This window comes from Canis aureus, chromosome 31, assembly GCF_053574225.1.
Source record: "Canis aureus isolate CA01 chromosome 31, VMU_Caureus_v.1.0, whole genome shotgun sequence".
Taxonomy (NCBI): Eukaryota; Metazoa; Chordata; class Mammalia; order Carnivora; family Canidae; genus Canis; species Canis aureus.
In genome coordinates this window covers 36,631,404-36,638,595 of record NC_135641.1, presented here as the reverse complement: position 1 = coordinate 36,638,595, position 7,192 = coordinate 36,631,404, and the positions used below count along the sequence as shown (strand labels likewise).

At 32.6% G+C, this 7,192-nt stretch overlaps 1 non-coding gene across 1 annotated transcript; it reads right to left on the bottom strand.

Annotated features, from left to right (window-relative positions):
* Positions 1–6,410: 6,410 nt before the first annotated feature.
* LOC144302803 (U2 spliceosomal RNA) lies at positions 6,411–6,598 on the bottom strand. Its single transcript, XR_013369859.1, has one exon. It is a non-coding gene; the product is annotated as a U2 spliceosomal RNA (small nuclear RNA).
* Positions 6,599–7,192: the final 594 nt, after the last annotated feature.

Here is a 7,192-nt window from a genome sequence, read left to right as displayed (position 1 = left end):
AGATTAAAAATTCAATCAAGAGATACCTGGAATTTGGAAATGTTTGGTGCTTAAATGAAGTAATATTCTTTTCTTGATAGTCTATGAAACTAAATTCACCAAGAGCCAGGGTTAATTGGCATCGATATACATCTCTCCATCTCCTTTCCAACTAATTATCCATTATCACAGCAACAAGACTAAAGGATATGGACAGCCTTTCCAAGAAGAAGGTGATTAAGGGCACATTAAGATTGCAACTTATCTCATCAACAAAATGATGTCCCAATAGGCATTATTTAGCTGTTGTAAAACCAATTAAGTATAATGGCAACACCCTTAGTAAAAACACCAAGAGTTTCTCTAATCAAAGGGATGTAAGCACCATGCTAAAATGTAAGAATGAAACAATACAGCTGCATTGTTGAAAACTTATGTAGTGTGATTTCACTTTATTGATTCATCTTTCATTAAGCTACAAATAAACTTTATTTTGGTCTCATTTCTATATGTCTGTTAAATATTTTTAGCGTTATTTCTGCTATGACTACCATTTACTGAGTATATACTAAACATACATTAAGCATCTATTATATAATACATCTTCAACAATATATTAAGCTATAAAGTATTTTCTCATGAAGAAATTGGTGTCTGAGAACCTATTGTCCTGCAGTTTCTAGTTCATAGAGATAACATTTGAACCCTGGTATGTGTATCCTAAAATCTCAAGATTCATAATGTAATTTCTTTAATTATTCTTATAGTGAAGTATAAACTAAATGCACATTTATATTTTTGTTTTAAATTCACTTAAATAATCATTAGTTCTTATCATATGTGGGTAAGTGCTAATTTCACTTGCAGTAATAACATGATTTTTATTACAAATTCAGTATTTTATAAAACTGTCCCTTTTATTTTTAGTTGAAGTATAATTAACATACAGTGGTATATTAGTTTCAAGTGTACAATATAATGACTGGACAATTCTATACATTATCATGATATGTTACCTCTTAATCAACTTTATTTCTTTCACCCATCCCCCCTTCCACCTTCTCTCTGGCAACCACATTTGTTCTCTGTATTTAAGAGTATTTTTGTGTGTGTATTTTTTCCTTTGTTAATTTGTTTCTTAAATTGTACATAGGAGTGAAGTCATATGTTATTTGTCTTTCTTTGTCTGACTTATTTCACTTAGGATTATGCCCTATAGGTGCATATATGTTGTACTTGGCAAGATCTCATTTTTATGGCTAATATTCCACTGTGTGTGTGTGTGTGTGTGTGTGTGTGTGTGTGTGTGATGAGATACAACATGCACTCGTCTATTGATGGACATAGGTTGCTTCCATGTCATGGCTATTATAAATAATGCTTCAATAAGCACAGGAGTATATATTTTTAAATTAGTGTTTTCATTTTTTTTGGGAGTGAATAACTAGTAGTGGAATTACTAGATCATATGGTATTTCTATGTTTAATTTTTTGAAGAAACTCCATACTATTTTCCACAGTGGCTGCACCACTTTGCATTCTCACTTTGGATAGTGTATGAGGGTTCTGTTTTCCCCACATCCTTGCCAATATTATTGCTTGTTATGTTGATTCTAGCTATTTGACAGGTGTGGAGTGATATCTTATTGTGGTTTTGATTTGCATTTCCCTGATGATTTTTGATTTGGAATATCTTTTCTTGCGTCTGTTGACCATCTGTATGTCTTCTTTGGAAAAATGGCTGTTCAGGTTCTCTGCCCATTTTTTAATTGGATTATTATTATTTGGTGTTGAGTTATATAAATTCTTTATGTATTTTGGATATTATCCCTTTATTATATATATAGTTTGCAATATCTTCTCCCATACAGGAGGTTTCCTTGTTGTTTTGTTGATGATTTCCTTTACTGGGCAATAGCTTTTTATTTTATTTTGGCACATTCAAATAGTGTAACATTGCTATTGTTTTTCTTTTTTTTTCTTTTTAAAGATTTTATTTATTTATTCATGAGAGACACAGAGAGAGAGAGAGAGAGAGAGAGAGAGAGAGAGTCAGAGATACAAGCAGAGGGAGAAGCAGGCTCCCTGCAGGGAGCCCGATGTGGGACTTGATCCCGGGTCTCCAGGATCACACCCCGGGCTGAAGGCGGTGCTAAACCGCTGAGCCAACCGGGCTGCCCTGCTATTGTTTTTCTTGTCATAGGAGGTATATCTAGAAAAATGTTTCTATTACCTATACTAAATAAATTACTGCTTATATTTTCTTCTAGGGGTTTATGGTTTCAGTTCTCATAGTTAGGTCTTGAATCCAATTTCATGGAAATATAAAGTGGTATTTTCACCCTGAATTACTTTTCATCACTGTACATCTCTTAATGGTGTTTTTTTTTTTAACCTATGAAAAGTGTAATTCTTTATTCCTTAATAAATTCCCATTGAAATTAGAGCATAGATGAGATTTCAGAACCAGTTGAAGTTCTATTTTTTAAAAGTGCATAATGATAGTTAAAAATGCAAAATGCTAGGATAAGTATCGATTTATCTTTGAATTGTCATTAGTGGGGTTTCGCTTAGAATCTAAAAGTAATCACTGCATACATAGTGACCTTTCCTCTCTAGAATTGGGGAATCTAATTTTATTTTGTATAAAGTTTTATATTTTATAAATTATAAAACCAAAAGATGCTTATAATAAAAATTAAAATTACATATAAATGTATTACATACAACCTCAAATTCTCTCAATTCTCAATATCATTTTTTACATGAAAATAGTATAAGTTGTTTTCTTTGGGGTGTGTATGTATATAAATATGTAAATTGTTATATGCATACAATATGGGAGAGTATTACCTCTTTTAATTTTGTATTGGGAAAAAGAATGCACAGAACAAAAGAGATGTCAAAAATAGAAAAAGGATATAGATTTGACGATTGAATGGATTTGAATTATGAGGGAGAGGAAGGAATTGAGAATTACCTTATGGTTATATTAACATTTATCAACATAGGAATAGGAATTACAATAATAAATTCAAGGAAAAAATCACTTATGATGTTTAGAGCATGATACCTTTGGGGTACTAGGCATTACAGGTGAAAATTTTTATCTACCAGAGGCAGAGAAGAAAAACGGTAAATAAATCACAGAAGTTAGTAATTAGGTTTACTTTTGATTGCAAGTCACAGAAAACTCAACCTTAAAAATGTATTAGACAATTAATAAAAGGATTGGCTTCCTTATAATGGATATCTATAAATAAAGAGTAAAACAGGCTTGGTTTGTCAAGTAGCTATGTGATGAAATCACTCACAGTCATTTTTTTCCCACTCTGCTGTCTGTATTGTTAGCTTTATCTTAAGGCTGATTTCTGCCAATAGCAGTCAAGGCTATACTTTGCCTTTTTCATATTAACTAGAAAGAAATAAAATAACTAACATCAAAAGACCCTAACTTTCAATGTGTTTGAGTAAACTTAGGTCATGTGCCATTTGCTGAACCATAGTGGGGACTAGTGAATGCTTTGGGTTACCTCTGAATAAATGGGGTGGGGATTGGAGGTTGGTGGTGATTCCCTTGCCTGTCTCAGACGTAATAAGGTCTATTTCTGGAGTTGGGGTTGATTTCCCAACTCAACAGTTCTTATGTAGTGGATGTGTGGGTAGAATAGATTATAAGGCTTCTAGTACTGTATCCATTACAGAAGGCAGGCAATGTACAGACTTTCAAGGATTATGTGAGCACTAAGTAAATGATCATCAATGTATTTAATGATTAGGAATTTACTACCTTTGAAGAAAGAAGCTGAAATCATATCGTACTAGGTTAAAGAATTAACAGAAAAGCATGTGAAAAGTGGACACAGTGTTGTGGGATCACTCTTTTAAGAATAATGGCTTTTGAAGGAGAGAGTAAAGACAGTGGTAGCTAAGGAGGAACCATTATCGAATAATATAGGATGATTAATTCAGACAATAGAAGAGAAAAAGAAAGTACCTACTATATTTGAAATAAAAATTACATTTTGTCAATTATCATAAGTTATTTTACATCATGGAAAGATCTCAATTTAAGAGTTACTTATTCTTATAAATAAGTGATTAATTCTGATATTAATATTATTAAAATCTTCATTTTGACGTCAATATGTACTGAAACAACTTTCCTTTGCATCCTCCCATGAGAATGTGATAAGACTATTCCCTTAAGAATCATGACAGACTAAATATGACAATGTGTATGACGTCTCTAGTATAATCTTTGGCGTGTAGTAGTAGTCAGTAAATATTTTTCTTTAGTCCATCCCTATTTTCTGAGTCCAACAGATAAAATAAACTAGATTATCTCTAAGATCTAAAAGTCAATTAGTCTATGATTTTAATTTTAAAAAATGGGTGTTATTCTATATGTTGGCAAATTAAACACAAATAAAATCTTTAAAAATAAATAAATATTAAAAATTAAAAAAAAATAAAAATGTTTAAGCGCCAAAGAAGTTATAATGAGAGGAGCAATTTGAGAGCATCTCCACTCTATAAGCTGGAGAGTTTCCTGCTACATCTGCTGTTTTGAGGTTTATGAGTAGCCTTATTTAGCCATGACTATGATGTGCCTTGTTTCTACAATGTCCAAACATCTCTGAGTTAATGAACAGGAAAAAAAAAAATGTTGGTTGCCTTTCAGACAGGCTTTTCGTCCCTTTTTATTATACTCTACTTTTGATCTTTGGATATCATTATTGCATAATATGTTTGTCAAGTAAAAGATATGTTTCCATGTATTTATAAAAAATTGAAATTATATGTTTCCCTAAGAAATTTACATATAGTAGCCTGCTATTCAATGAGTAAAATAGCCGATAATCTCCTATTCTATAAGATCTGTGGTCCAAAGTTAATACACAAATACATAGTATACTCTTGGTTTTGAACCATCCCTTTCTCCCATATATTATCACAAGCATCTTGCATTCCAAATCAGTAATGGTCACTGTATATTATTATAAAGTTAATGCATCTTAGGATCATTTTGGTTTGTGCTGTACATCATCCTAGGCAGAATTGTCAGCTTCATGCTTGCAGCTGCTCTCAATCTGTCATCATAAATGATAAAAGAGCTTTGGAGTCTTATTTTCTATTGTACATTATTGTCACTACAAGAATGCAAGACCAGCATATCTTGGCTTGCTCACAAGACCCTTTATGAAGATATGAACTTTACTAGAGAAGCAAGGAATCTTTACATTTCTAAGTAAATAAATAAAACTGTAAATCTTCTAAAGTTTTGGGTTAATACCATTGGAACCTAACATAAAGCCCCATTCTTATATACAGATCTCAATTTAATTTTTTCAATTATTTTTAATTTCCATGATTCTTATTCCCTGGAGTAAAACTAGTATAATTTCTCAAATGGATATTTTTGAATACTTGTCAGCAAATGTGAAATGAATAATATTGAACAATAGTACTCCATAGACTTCTCACATTTATGCCTGCCTTGTGAGCAAGGCATTAACTTCCACTTATTCCAGACAATTTTTTCCAAGGATATTTGTAGAGCGAATAGTTGTGGTATAAAGATTATAACTTTCTGGAGTAAATGACAGGTTTGCTTACAGTTTGGGAAAAACAAGTGTCTTTCTCCAAAGCAAATGTCAGGAATGCTTTTTGTCCAGTATAATAAAAACATCTCTCTCTGAAGCACAGGGCCAGCATGTTACTGCCTACTATAAAAATTTAGGGTTTCCTGTGCTCAGGATTCCTCTCCTGTAATGCAGCCCACTGAGTATACAGGCATCTCTCTTCACCTATTTCTGTTGTTCCTGAGAATTGGAGAGAAAGGATGGAAATAGGTTGCAACTCGTGATATTTATTGTACATAAGAAGTAAAATCTATTGTTTCCATCCTTGAACTCTTATTTATTCTGCTAGTTTCTTCTATGGAATTTTGGTACGTTATCTTGTTTGAATGCAAGTTAGATAGAATCAAGACTTTTTAACAATTCTTGGCAACATGTGTAAGAAAATGAAGAGGCAGCTTCCGAAGTTTTTTAGTGGAGAATTTATTTTAGGAAGCCAAATACAGCCCAAATAAACAACCGACAAAACACATGCTTAATTATGTTTATTTCTATTCCATTCTTGATTTTTAAAAAATCTATTTGCCAAAAGGTTTTATGTAATATCACGTATGTTTTATTGCTGAGAGACGAGCAGCATCAATGAAGGAAATAAAATCTTTGAAAAAAAATTAAGATATTTCCAAAGAAGCAGAATCTGTGTGTGTGTGTGTAAAATTTATTCTAAGCTACTGCTTATTTCAGAGAATATAAGTAATACTTAAAATGGATATTAATCATGGACAGCTCTGTATTTAACTTTATAAACAGAGATATACATTTTACGCTTTCTTAAAATTTATTTGATTAGACTAGTTATTAGATTAGAGATCGTGATTCTATATCCCAATTTTATTCTAATGGACTATTAGAACTTTCCTGGAAGAATGTTGTAATGACTTAGACTTTACTTTTATATTGGATAGAGGACGTATCAGATGTTAAACTGATAAGAACAGATACTACACTTGATCTTAGCCAAAAGGCCGAGAAGCGATAAACTTTACTTTTATATTGGGCAGCCCCAGTGGCTCAGCGGTTTAGTGCCACCTTCGGCCCAGGGAGTGATCCTGGAGACCCGGGATTGAGTCCCGCATCGGCTCTGTGCATGGAGCCTGCTCCTCCCTCTGCCTGTGTCTCAGCCTCTCTCTCTCTGCGTCTCTCATGAATAGATAAATAAAATCTTTTTTTAAAAAACTTTACTTTTATATTTGTTTAATGGGCTACTTTTTGTCTACTTAATATTTATAGATAACTCTCTCCAGTCTTTTAAAATTTGTAATAGAACCCTAATTTTATTCCAATAATCTGCCATTCTCATATGATCATATGCTTCACTAGGCTGTGGCAATTCCATTTCCCTTGCCAATACTTTGTCTAGGAATGGGTATTTGATAACACTTAGAATAATGCCTGAGGAAATTTTGGAGCACTTCTGAGTATGCCTCTCTTACTCTAAAGAAGAAGTATGAAAGGAGATGCTCTCCTCTCCTTCCAATGTGATATGGTATGTGGAATTGTGATAGCCACCTGTCATCATGAGGAATGTTAGTCTGAGGTCCTCACTGGAATGATAGTAATCTACTGAAAAG